Here is a 15,327-nt window from a genome sequence, read left to right as displayed (position 1 = left end):
GACAGTGAGCCATAATTTTTTGTTATCATCGAAAACATAAACTTATTAGCTCGAGTTGCAACAATCTCCCTCTTTTTGATGATGATAATATTACTGGTTGAATTTACAAAATTGAAAATATTTTCTCCTAATCTCCCCCTCACTAGAATAAAAATTTAAAATAGGGGAAGACAAAATTTTTGTTGTTTTTATTTTTATTTTTTTTAAACATAGAAAATTGATACAAATACAACAGTACATTCTCCCACTTTGACATTATTTAAAAGAGGAGGGGCATAAACAATCAGAATAATAAAAATAAATAAATACTAAAATGATCCTTATTCTAGTGAAAATAAAAAAAAATTCTTAAATTGAAAAAGTTACATCTTGATTTTATTCAAAAACTTAGTAAGGAATGGATTGAAAACGCATAATCAAGAAATGGTTAGAAATTCAAAAATTATTATTCTAAGCTCAAGTTCTTTTAAATACTCAAAAACTTTTTAATCAAATATCTAAATCAAGGAATAAATTAAAAAAAGAAATACTAATTTTTCAAAACTCCTTTCATAAAACATATCTAATAGAAGATTAATGCAAAAATTGGTGAATCAAGAACCATGATTTTTAAGCTCAAGTATCAAAAATATCAAGGGTATTCTTAAGCTTTAAGAAGTACAAGAAAGGTAAGCATTACTTTTTGTGGGCTCATTTTATGCCTTTTGTCAAGTTTTTGGCGCACTTTGCGCATCTTTTAATTTTTGATACACTGTGTATTTTTCTCAATTTTGGCGTTATTGTGCATCTTTTGATTTGGCATCATTGGTCATTTTTTTCAATATGCTATCTTTCTAAAATTTTAAAAAACAAAAGTAAATCCATTCTATTGATAAAATGAACTACTTGATTAAGAAAATTATGAGGTAGATTCAACAACTTGCAAAAGATCCCTATGCAATAAACAAAATATAGGGAGATGAAAAAGATCAGTTACAAAATCCAATTTATAATATGATAAAGATTTTGAATCAAAAGTAAAATAACCTCTTTAAAAAAAGAGATAGAGAGACAAAATCATGAGTTTCGTTCCTTTGACTATTTTTAGATAAGTAAAGCACAACTTACATAAGAATTTAAGAAAAATAGGAGGTAGGTTTTTTATTTTTAGAAAGGTGAACATGTGTGCTGATCTGAGAGAACTTAACAAAAAAAAAGGTAAAGACAAATTAAAAATTTAATGAAAAAGAAAAGAAAGGAAAAAAAAGAATGAAAAAAAACACAGAAAATATACAAAAATGAACAAAACATGCATACACAGAAAAATAAACACACAAATAGTGGTTAAAACATCATCTTTCTCCTGGTCTGATGATTCAGAAGCTAGGTATGCCCAGGAGATTTTTTGCTTTTCATTATTTATCATTTTTACAATTTGCTTAGATTTGTCCTTTTCTTTTGCAAGAAGAATTCTTAAATTAGGGCTCTGATTTTTCATGTGTCAAGGCTTCCTACATTCAAAACAAATAATATAAAAGAAATCTTAACATTCTTATCATTTTTACCTTTATTCCACTTTTGTTGATGCTTATACTTAGGTGAGCTTTTTAATTTTCTTGATAAGTCATCGCTTTCATAACCAACTAAGCCACTTTCTCTGAGTCTTCAGTGTTTAGCACTATCATCTCACCTGCATCCAAAAGTCTTTGACCCAAACTTTGCTCATAGGAAATGAGTGAGCTAATCAAATTATTAATAGAATATTCATTAAAATTTTTTGATTCACAAATAACAACAACTTTGGCATCAAATTTGTCAAGTAGACAATGTAGAATTTTATTGACTTTTTCAAAGTTTGAAAATTCTTTACCTAAAGCATGCAATGATGTCAGAATTTGAATAAACCTAGTATACATGTCTAAGATTGTCTCATAAGGTTTCATGCAAAATAATTCATAATCATGCATTAAAGTATTTAATCTGGATTGCTTAATTTCACTAGTGCATTCGTATATAGTGTGTAATTTATCCTAAATTTCCTTTCTAGTACTGCACGTGGATACAAACATAAAATCATCAGAATTTAAATCTTAGAAAAAAAGGTTAATGATTTAGCATTCAATTGAGCATTGATTTGTTCTTCTCTACTCGATTGATTAAAAGGAATATTAGTTTTAATTCTATCTAAAATTTGTGACGGTATAGAATAACCAGTTAAAATCAATTGCCATATTCGAAAATCAATAGATTGCAAGAAAGCAGACATGTCAATTTTCCAAAAATCAAAAGTAATATTTTTAAATAAAGGTGGTCAAGTGATTGAATAACCTTCTATAATATTACAATTATAAAAATTAGCCATAGATAAAAATTCAAAACTTAATCAAACAAAAATTCACCACAAAAAAAAAGTGCATAAATTAAATAAGAAAATAATAAAGGAAAGAACACACCAGATTTATAGTGGTTCGATCAAACCTTGACCTACGTTCACTTCTCGGCGGTACCTTATGAGTATTTCACTAAACTCAGTATCTCTTCTTTAGCCTCCACAGCTTGGCAGAGAAGACCTTACAAAATCACTTCCACTATCCCTAGTGTGATGGAGTAGCCGGGCCCTTTGACACCAAAGAGTTCTTCTTCTTCCCAAAACTTCCCTCAAGACGAGCTTTGAATCCGATGGTACTAAGGAGCAAGCTCGCCGGAGCAACCGTGTGGAACCCCCCCACACTCCGTTGAAACCCCCTCCAAGGATCTTCTCCCAATCTTAAACTCCACGCTTTCCTCTCTCCCTTTCAAGCTCTCTCTTCAAGTTTTTTCCAGAAGAATGAAGCTTCAATTGCTGCCAAAAGACACTTACGAAGACCTTTGTCAAAGCTTAAATAGAAGAGCTACAAACGAGCTCATTAATTTTAATTATCGACTTTATCATCCAGGATGATATGAATATCATCCTGGCCGATGATATGAATATCATCCTGGCCGATCAGCATAAATTTTGCTGAATCAGCCTGGTCAGTTTGGGACGATCAGAAATTTTTTGGCCATATCGGCCAGGCCAATATCAAGATGTCATGGCCAATTAGGTCAAGTGAAAATCATCCTGAACATCACCCTGAATAGAAGCTGGACGATGTCAATCATCCAAGTGATCATCCCTGACAATCCTGTGATCTTCCTGGATGATGTGATCATGCAATCAAAACTTAATTTCTTTCCTTAATTACCAGAATAATTTAGTCATAATTATGTTGCATCGTCTAGGATGATGTCTAAAAATAAAGAATACTTAAATAGATCAGGCGGCTGATTCTTTCTGTTTTGAGCTTATCGTCTCGGCCGATACGTATATCGTTCAGGACGACGTGATTAATGATGGCTACTTTAATCAGGATGCTCTATTTAGGATTTCTATTTTTAGCTGATCGTCCAGGTTGATGTTTGGATCATCCCGGATGATGTGAGCAAAAATAGTCAACTCAAAAATAGAAATAAGTGAGCAAGGTTACAAGCAAGCAAACACCCTTATAAGCCAAAAAATACATTAATGAAAAATATAAATAGAACATGTTCAGCTAAAGCTTGAGCCTTGTAAGGTGCACTGTAATCCTGAAATGTTAGTAAATATAGAAAGAAAAATATATTGCAAATACAGGTAGATATCAGATAGTGAGACATAATATTTGTTATCATCAAAAACATAAACTCATTAGCTCGAGTTGCAACAAATGATACCGAGATAGTTATATGAACTAAAAATTCAATTATAAGAGCTTAGATAAAGGGTTTATTAAGCCATGTCCATCTCCTTTGGTATCTCTTATGTTGTTCATAAAGATGAAGGATGGATCTTTAAGGACGTACATTGATAATTGGGAGTTGAATAAGATGATAGAGAAGAATAAGTATATATTACCCAAAATAGATTATTTATTTGATCAATTATAAAGTGCATCTATATTTTCTAAGATTGATTTATAATCAGGCTCAATTAATGGTGAAGGCTGAGGATGTGGTGAAGATAGACTTCAATACCAAATATGTGTAGTAGGAGTTCCTAGTGATATTATTTTGTGCATCAATAGCACTATTAGTGTTTATGGATTTGATGTATAAAGTGTTCATGGAGTTCTTGGATAAATTTATTATTATGTTCATTGATTTTATTCCAATGAACTAGAAGTTTGAAGTCTAAAGTCAGAGGAGGAACATGAAGTCTATTGAGGCTGACTCTAGAGATTTTGAGGCCATAGAAGGTACATGTTAATTTGTTTATGTGAGAGTTTTAGTTAACTAATGTGGCTTTTTTGGGACATTTGGTGAGCAAGAAAGGGATTACTATGGATCCTTAGAAAGTATAAGTAGTAGTGGACTAATCGTGGATGACAACTAAGATTGAGGTTCATAGTTATCTTGGCATGACATGATATTATCAAAAATTTATAAATGCTTTTTGCTAATTTATATCCCTTTAATGATATTGACTCATAAGGCCATGCCATTGTATTGGACACCTGAGTGTGAAGAGAGTTCCCAAAGGTTGAAACGGTGCGTAGTGTTAACCCCTATATGGTTATTCTAACAGGTTCAAAAGGATTCCAAGGGTAAAGTGGTACTTCCTTGAAGGCCCTATAATTTTTGATGTGGTAAGATGAAAAGGTTATAACTTATACATCCAGGAAATGGAATTCACATGATAAGAATTACTTGATTCATGATTTGGGATCAAAGGAGATTTTTTTTGCATTAAACATCTTGAGGCATTATTTGTATGGTATCAAATGTGAGACCTACATCGACCACCAGTGTTTGAGGTATATTTTCAATTAGAAAAAACTAAATTTAAGGCTAAGAAGGTAGTTGGAACTCATTAAGGATTATAGTTTTGATATTATTTATCAACCATTTTAAGTAAATGTGATTGCTATTGATATAAGTAGAAAGTATATAGGAGTGGTAGTTAGTTAATTACATCTAAGTAGGCATTGATTTGAGAGATATAGAGGCTCTAGTTAGAAGAATTATGCACATCAAATGTACCAATAGGAATTATTTCTTAGAGGATAGTCTAGTCGTTATTGCAAGATAGGATTAAAGATACCCAAAAAGTCAATAAAGAATATATGAGATTGATATATTAGATTCTCTCTTGGAAGAGATTTGAGTTACAAGTGAATGAATATGGTATAATATTTATAGAAATAGATAATAGGTTCTAAATAATAGTGATTCGAGGAAGGGGATTCTATAGGGAGCCCACTATTCTAGATACACTATTCATCCAGGAATTAGTAAGATATATCGAGATTTGAAATTGATGTTTTGGTGGCTGGATTGAAATGCGAAGTGCTAAGAAGCATGATAGATGGCTAAAGTTGTGTATCAAAGACCAAGTGGATTATTACAACCAAGCCTTATTCCTAAATAGAAGTCAGAGGATACACTATAGATTTTTATACGTTTTTTCTTAGGTCTAGGCAAGACCATGATATGGTATGGATGGTTGTAGATATATTGACTAAGTCTGCTAATTTTGTGCCAATAAGGTAGAATGATTCCATTTATAATTTGGCTTAATCGTATATAAAAGAGATAAATAGATTACATGGAATCCCTAAAGTTATTATCTCTTTTAGTGAGGTTTACCTCAAAGTTATGGAGATGTATTCAAGAAGATTTAGGGATCCAATTGAAATTTTAATACAACTTTTTGCCTCCAAATAGATTGTTAGTTGGAGAGAGTGATTCAAAATTTGGAAGATCTATGAAGGCTCTATGTTTTGGATTTTGATTGATATTAGGAGTATTATATACATTTGATTGATTTTTTCTTATATCAACAGCCTCCAAGAAAGCATTAGTGTGGCACTATATATGGCTTTTATGAAGGAGATGGAGAAATTTATTATCTTAGACTGAAGTAGGAGAAAGATGGCTGATAGATTCTAAATTTGTAGACAAAGTGATTGAGAAAATTAGATTAATTAGAAAGATTTTAATAGTAGCTCAAGATAGGAAGAAGAAATATTTGGATCATAAGCATAAGTCTATGGAATTTTGAATTAGTGATTTTGTTTATTTAAATCTCTATACAATAAAGGGGATAAGTAGATATGAAATATATACTAAATTAAATCCAAGTTGTTTAGGACCATTTTAAGTGATTAAAAAGATAAAAAATATTCTTGGTCATAATATTTTGATATATAAACTATATTTTGGTGGACCCACTTTAACCTTTAGTTGTCCATGGGTTAAAATGACCAAAAAGTCCCTTATGGGCAAATTTGAAGGTTCTTCAAAACATCAATATGCCCCATTCAAATCAAATATTGGAACCTCTTCCAATATATAAACATCATTAGGAGTGCATAGGACTCAAAACCAAGCCCTGAGTCAATCTAGTTGACTAAGTCAACCTAGGGTTAACCTAAATTTCTTTTTAAGGCTTAAATTGGTCATTTTTCATTAAATTAACCAACCCAGACCATAGGACCACCTCCACTGGTCTCTAAACATCAAAACAAAAATGTTGAACCCAAATCCTATCCTTGGGTAAACCAGGTTGACCTGATCAATCCTTAAGCTTTCTTATATTAGATCAAGCCTCAAATCCTTTCAAACATCTTCAAAACTCCTTTTGACGTACACTTTTTAGTGACTTGGAGCTGATTGGACACCATGACCTAGTCATCAATTGACATATTCAACCATATACGTGTTTAGTCAAATCCAATCAACATAAGGTCCATTCATTCGATTTAGTTAAATCCTTTTCAAGCAAACTAATTAAACCTCCAAGACCACTCAATAACATATCTTGATTTCCTTCAAACCAAGATTGATTAATATCAATGTGAGTTTGACCAAGTCAGCACTTTGTACTTGGTCAAACTTACACATTTTGGTCACTTTAATGCTCACTTAAATCAAAGCCTATGAAACCCTTAATCTAGTTCCATTTTAGAGTTTGAATGTGTTCAAATTTAATATAAGTTAAATCCCAGGGACTTTAACCAAAGTTAACCTACATATTTGGTCAAACACCCATAGCTCTAATCAAATCTCTATGTGTTTCCAATTAAGCTCTCAATACTTCACTCAAGTAGCTCTTTAAGATCTACCTTATGCCACGTCAGTAGTCTACTTGCTTATTGACTAGTGAACATGGTCAATAAGCATGTAAAATGGTCAAGAGTGGTCAAATAACCCCCTAAAGCTAATCCCTTCAATTACTAAGCCATTACAACAATCCTAATCATCTATAGAAGGTTCTTAAGCCTCATTTAATCCCTGATTTAAGTTTAACCTAAGCCTTAGTGATCCCCTCCCCAAGTGAAGGTAAAAAAGGCTTTCCAAGTCATGTTATTGTGGTTTTTATTCCTCCTACCCACCTAATCTCCTCAAGATAGATGTCTATCATCCTAGCATAAGGACCTACCTAGCCATTCAAATCACTTGGGGTTGTTTGAATAGGGCAAAACCTTTAATGTTATCTCATTCATTCAAGTTCTAATATCTCTCCACTCAAGCCCTCATAGAACCCAATCACAGTTCATTTGATCTTTTAATGATCCCCTCTAAACCTTTTCAACACTGATTTGATTGGTAAAGCCATAAATAATAAGTTCTTGGGTGAATAAAGAGCTAAATTCATCTAGGCTTAATATTGTTCGGTTCAAAGAGTTTCAAGCCATGAAATCAATTAGATAAATAAGCGTGGACAATATACAAGCTAAGAGAGCTTAAGACCATCCAAATCCACCATATATAATGGGTAAAATCTGTAACCCTCATTTAGGATACTCTAGATTAAATAAATTTTAATCCATGAAATCAAGTACCCAAGATTTTTGTTCATGTGTTGAATCTAGTTTTTACATTTCATTGAAAATCGTTGAGCCATTTGTGAGAATGAGCTAAAAAACCAACTATAGGGTTCAATCATTATAACCCTTTCGTTATGTAAGATCTAAATCAAATGATTAATGATTCAGATCTATTAGACTACGAATCTGACCCTCCACTTGATCTCATCATCCAACGCGATATGGTCCGTTGATTTAAACTATGGAGAATTAGATGGCGTAACGTGTTGCTAACTCGAATAAGTCAGCCGCCATGCCATCGCTTAATCATTAGCAAGGATGGCCTCACCGCATAATCTTTTCAAATTATTTTCACAGTTTGGATCTAGTGAATCATGCTCTACCACACATCTTCCGCTGTCACTAGTGCAGCTAGGACCTTTTTTAATTAAAAATTGATTTTAAATTATTTAAAAAACAAATTTTCTTTAAAAATTCATAAAAATTTTAATATAAATAAAACAAAATTAATATTTTATATCAAATTACTTATATTTTAACCATCTTTAATTTAAAATTAAAATAAACTTATATTATTTAATATATTTTAAATTATTTTAAATATTTTTATATTTAGATTTTAATTAATACTTACTAAAATATTCATTTAAAATTTTTAAAAAATTCAATTTATTTTAAATACATTTTAAATATTAAGATAAAAAACATTAAAAATAATTTATTTTTATTTTAAATTTAATTTAAAATATTGTCCTCAAATAATTTAAATAATTTAATATTCTAATATTTAACTAATCTTAATAAACATAATTTAAATATTTTTCAAAAGAATTTAAAGTTTTATTTTAGAATATCATAATTAAATTAAAATTAAAATTCAAAATATTCAAAATATTTTAAGTAAGTTAAATTATTTCAATACTTAAATAATTAATTAATATTTAATTAATTAAATATTTAAAAAATTAATAAGTTTATAAAAAAATTTCAATATATATAATTTTAAAATTTAATTTATCTTAATTTTTGGGTTATTTTGAATATTAGTAATTTTAAATAATTTTTAAATGTATTTAACTAACATAAAACATTAAAAATTAAAAAAGAATTCAAATTAAATTAGTTAAATATAATAATAGGTTAAAATTTTTAGAATTTTAAATATTTTAATTTAAAAATAGTTTCAAGTTTAAAAAATTAATATATTATAAATAATTTTAATTATTTAACTATTTAAATATTTAATTAATATTTAATTAAATATTTCCTATATTTATTTTTTAAAAATTATCTTAACGAATCATAGAATTATTTTTAAATATTTTTAATTTGAAAGTATAATTAATTTAATATATGTTATATATTTTGATTAATTTAAAATAAATAATATTTGATTAATTATTGAGTTAAATAATTTTCAAAAATAAAAAAACTTTTATTTTATAATCTTTTTTTATTGTTATGGTATTTTTAAAAATTATTTTTAAATTATATTGAAACTATCTTAATTTAATTAAAATCCAAATGAAAGTTGATTTATTTTGTATATAAAATCTAAATTTTAAAATTATATATGATAAATCATTTGAGAGCTTTAAGTGATCTTGAAGTTTTAAAGTTAGGTTAAGCTTACATGAATAAACATGATGGGAAGATGATTAGTGAATAATCATGTCTTGACTGTTCAATAATTTAATTATCTATTATTTATGTTATTCTTATTCTTTGCATTTGTAGCATGAACAAACAAACCTAGTTTTAGGGCTCACGTAGTTCTAGGATTTAATTGTGATATTTGTGTGATGCATTTGTGTGTGTGTTAAGGTTTAGTGAAATTGGTTTATACCTACCTAACCTAGAGACATCTTAAGGACTTGTTTTAGACAATTTAGAAAAACTTTAGAAAATAAAATACAAATCCAATAGGTTTTAAAATTTAATCATTTAAACTTAGTGACATATCTAGCCTTAAGAAAATTTCTCACTTGTTTTAAAAATCATCAAGCTAATTAATTAATTAATTTAAAATTAATACATTAAATAAGCCTTAAAATTTCCAAAAATTATAATAAATCAAATTTACATCTAGAAATTGCAAATAATTCCTTAAAATTACTAGAATTCAAATCTTAATCAAAGAAAAATAAAAGCCCATTGGCTAGACTTTAATTTTAACCTTAATTTAATTTTAATTAAAATTAATATTTAAATAATTAAAAATATTTAAAAATTCAAAAAAAAAAAATTCAAAGACTTGAGAACACCTCCGTAGGTCATTTCAAACCATTGGAGGTAATTTCAAGAAGTTTGAATTACATTCAGATTTAAATCATTTAAACCCCTTAATTAAATCAATTAAATAATTCAAAATAAATAGCCAAACTAATTTCAAAAATTTCTAAATTGAGCGAACTCAAAGGCATTGGACTCCATTTGGGGTCTAATTTTTATTAAAAATATTAAACCATCAAAAATAATTAAAATTCAAAAAAAGTTAATAATTTGATCAACTTTAAGTAAAAAACAAGTCAAAAGTTCAAAAATTTATAGCAAAATGATTAAAAATCCAATTCGAGTAAACTTATGGTTTAATTATTCATCTTAAGTTCTAGTATTTATAAAAAAATATTAACTTTTTAGAAATAGATCTTAATAAAAAAGTCAAAATTTTACACATTTAATTAATTCATTTAAATAATTCATATATTTCTAAAAATCAATATTTAATTTAAAAACCCAGAAAAAATTAATCCAACTTTAAAAACTAGCAACCAATCAATTCTAATTAAAATTTACCAACCTTCAAACCTTAATCAATTCAAATTCACTTAATTAAACTTATTACCATTTAATAACCTGGGCATACGAGGTTATTAACTTATCCCAAATGAAGGTGAAATAAAATTCACACCCCTAGTGAACAAAAAATGTTGTAGCCATTTAACACTTAAAATAAATTTCAAAACTAATTTAAATTCATTAATATTTAAAATTTAACTAAAAATTTTCCCTTAGCCTTTCAACCAACTAGAACATCAAAATAACTTCAACCAACTACCCTATATTAGATATATCCAAACCACACAACACACTTCACCCACTTTAGATGGTTTATTAAGACAACTTACTTTAGTCTTAGGCTAGGCTGGTATTTAATTTTTTTGTTATGTGCTAGGCTTTTTGAGTTTTTATTACATGTTGGTTGATAATATAAATTGATGTAATTATTTACTTAACTTTTTTAATATATACATTAATGTGATGGGCATTAAATAACCCTTAGATTAAAGGAAATTCAAATGCTAACATTATCTTTTAATAGTAGCCATGCTCATACAGGGCAGTTAAACTAAAGGGGACAAAAAAAATTAAGCTTTTAATTAACATATTTTATGCAGGTACTAAGCAAGCTAAGTTTTCCTTTTAAATTTAAAGAGGATGGCCAAGCCTGGTTGTGATTGAGTTCTAAATATTTAAATAAATATTAACTGCTTGGGATATTGATTTAAATGTTAATTATTTAGGATAATCTTATAAGTTGTTTGAGAATATATTTTAATTTTTATTCAAATATAATTTGATGTAATTGAATTATAATTAAAAGTTGTAATGTTAAGGTGTTTTGAGATGGGATGTTATACATCTAATTTGAAATCCGAAGAGAAAGGAACATCCCTTAGTAGAGAGTTCCTTTCCATTTGGAGATAAAAAATTGGATGATCTAAAATATCTAATGGGAAAAGATAACACCCATTTTAAGGCGGGGGGGGGGGGGGGGGGGGGGGGGGGGGGGGGGGGGGGGGTTCTTTTCATTTGGATATTCGGACCCAATGGATCAAAAGAGTTTGCAGAAGGATGAAGAAGTGAAGACTGAGAAGAATCCCATTCTTAATATCACTTGAGACTTTGGAATAAAATCTAGGTTATTGTTAGTGGTACTCGACCACTTTACTTTTCTTATTGACCCTGGTTATAGTATTAAGTTCAACTTTCCACATGGACATTCAATCTAAATATTTAATTCAATTTATTTATTTATTTATTTTGATTGTATAATAGAAATTACATGTCTTTTCTATTTTTTTATTGCATACCACTTTTGATTTAACTTGAAACGATCAGAGGCTCATGAGGGCACTTTAAAAATCTTTTCTACTTTAATTAGATTTAAAATTTAAGTCAACATAAAAACCATAATGATTTTAAGAAGTAAGCTCAAATCACTAAGGGTCTCATGCATATATTTTGAATACTTATTTCTCCTGTTAGGGTCCTCCCCACCTTTTGGTTTTGGATGGCCACCTAACTTATTAGGGTGTAGTCATGTCAAAGGAATATTGTGTAATCTTTAGGAAAAAATCTATTTTAAAGGTTTTTAAAACTACTTTATTTTGATTTAAGCATTCATCGAGTCAACTAGCATGCATTGCATTAGATACAAATTTAAAAGAGTCTAAATCTATAATAATATTTTACATTTAAGCTTTAGATTATCCAATATCAGTCAAAGCTCTAATTAGGATATGTTCTAGATGTCAGCCCCATTCTCTCAAACTTAACAAAAAAATATTCTTACCACTCATGTATAAAAGATCATAATTATGAATTTTAAGCAACTAGGTGGTTTGTTGGCTCCCTAATCAAGGTTGGGGTAAGTTTAGATTTATCATGCATTAGCTAGGTTAGGGTTACTAATTATTTGTACCCAATTAAGATTTAGGTTCTATGATAGGTGCAGACTATAAGACATCAACCCTCTAAGAAATGAATCCAAATATTCTAATAAAATTAACAATTCAAATTAAATATTCTCTTCAATCTAGAATTTAAGCCCAATACTTAGGATAAGCTAGGATGCTTCAAAAATAATTTAGAATAACAAAGCACCTCTTACTTTCTTCATTTAACCTCTAGAAATAAGTGTTCCAATTTTGATCCAATCTTAGTTGAATTTTTAACCTCACTCCTTTCATATCAATATTTAAAATTCTATATAAAATTTGTACCCATATTTTAATCGAGAGTATTCATATGAAATTAAAATTTCCTTTTATGTAATTAACTATGAGGGCTTGTGCTCATTAGACATTTAGAAACCCATATCAAAATTCAATTAATTATCTTCAAGAAATGCAAGTCAAAATCAATAATCATTATCATCATTTTTAATTAATCAATAATTATTGATATCTTCTTCCCTTAGGAAGATTAATCATTCTATTATCATAAATTTGATAATGAAATTAATGATCCCTTATCTAGATTATTATAGTCAAATACTCCATCAAACATCATTTTGACCGTTTAGGGTCATATGTGGTTCTTCCCTAAGTTTGACAATGATAATTAAGATGAACTTTTAGTTTTTTTTAATCTATACCCATTAGGGAATGATATCATTGTCTCCCAAAAAGTTTTATTATTCATAATGATGTGTTCAAATTTGAAGCTGAAATTCCAAAAATTAAATTCTCCCAAAGAAAATTAACCTTTTTCAAAACCCAACTTTTTTAACAAAATAAAAAATGGCGACTCTACTGGGGATAAATCTCTCTATCATCTTTAATAAATGTATAAATTTTATTACATAGGTTATTTTGATGACCCCTTCTTCTGTTGGTCTCTCTACCCATTTCTTCCTTGGGTCCATGTGGCCAATATTAATAAGACATGTCAAAAGAATAATGAGCGAGGATACTATTGCAGTTTTGATCTTAGCACTATATTTATGTTTTGATGATGATAAACAATATTTTGTATGACATTACTTTCTATTATTTTTCTGATATTATGTTTTATTCAATTTGTACTAATGTTTCAATAATTTTGTTCACCGTTCACTTACAATTCTGATCAGCTCAAGATTGGGTTTGCTATTTTTAATTTATTATGTATTTATTCTTTTCTTGAGTGATATCATGTATTTTAGTGGATATCTTCACAAAGAAAATGTGCACACACATAGAGGGAGATAGAAATGTTTTTTGAGAGAGTATATTTTTTGAGTAATTCATGCTATACAATTTTTCTTAGTACTATACAATATGTGTATCATATTGTTTTCTTTAGTATCACACCATATGATCTGTTGTGCTATGTACCCTAGCCGCCAACATGAAAGAAAATACTAATTATGTATTGATCATCCAATACAATACGGAATGTATTGTATGCCCTAATAAATATCTTTCTTAACTAATCTCATGATATCAGGTAATCAAATCATGGAAAATTATTGTGATTAATCGTACTGCACGAACTCATTCATACTATATGATTTCCCATGAATGAAATTAGTTGTCCCTCTGATCGACCAAATAAAATCCATGATTTTTGTACTGATTGTACCATACGATCTCCACAGTGCTGTTAAATTGCATGTGTACGTAGTTGGCCATGCCAAGGATCATCCTAAATGAACAGAAGGATTTTATACATATCATACAGTTACAAACATGTTTTTAGATTATGATTTTGATGATAGCAAACAAATATTGTTACACTACGACTGTCTTTTTTTACTGACTTTTCAGGACTCAAAGATCGGACGAAAATTGGAATCAGCTCAAGACTGGGTAGATTATGTTGCAAATCTATTTTCATGACTTATGTTTTGATTATTGACAAACACTATTGATTCTCTTGGACTGCCTGTTACTTCTAACTTTTCAGGAACCGAAGATCGGATGAACAATAGAAGCTAGTTCAAGATTGCGTAGGTTTAGGGTTGAGTCAGTCTGTACTTTTCTTTTTCTCTTCTTGAGTCTATTTGTAATGTTCAAAGAGACTGGTGCTAAGTAACCCTACACACACACTTGAGAGACTTAGAATTTCTGTTTTTACTCATATCGGCCAGGACGATATTTACATCGTCCTGGACGATCGGGCTTAAAACAGAAAATCTAAATAAGGATTCTTAATTAAGGTAGCCGTTATTAATAGATGATCCTGGATGATACGTGTATCGGTCAGGATGAAAAGCTCAAAACAGAAAGAAATTTCCACCATAGATAATTAAGGTATTCTATATTTTTTAATAATCGGCCAGGACGATCATTGATCATCCTGGACAATATTCACAAATTATGCCTTAATTGATCAGGAAATCAAGGGAATAATTAAGGATGATTGATATGATCATATCATCCTGGATGATCGTAGGATCGGCCAGGATGATCTATTAAAAAACCTTAGCTACTTCTGGATGATAAATTTCGGCCAGCTCAAATTCAGGGCGATGCTCTGGACGATTTTCCTCTGATTTGAACTGATCGACCAGGACAATCATGAGATCGGCCTGGATGATCAAGCTAATTTTAAATCATCGAGTTTGCATTCAGGGCGATGCTCTGGCCGATCTTCTGAGATTTATACTGATCGGCCAAGACGATGTTCATATCGGCTTGGACGATATTGTCGGCAACTTGCAATTAATGAACTCCTTTGAAGCTCTTCTATTTAAGGGATCTTGTTTAACATTTTGAACAATCTTTTGCTGCTGCCTTGACCTGAGAAGAAC

Source organism: Dendrobium catenatum, unplaced genomic scaffold (assembly GCF_001605985.2).
Source record: "Dendrobium catenatum unplaced genomic scaffold, ASM160598v2 fragScaff_scaffold_1395, whole genome shotgun sequence".
Classification (NCBI taxonomy): Eukaryota; Viridiplantae; Streptophyta; class Magnoliopsida; order Asparagales; family Orchidaceae; genus Dendrobium; species Dendrobium catenatum.
The sequence above is the reverse complement of the archived record's forward strand: the minus strand, read 5'-3'. Positions refer to the sequence as shown.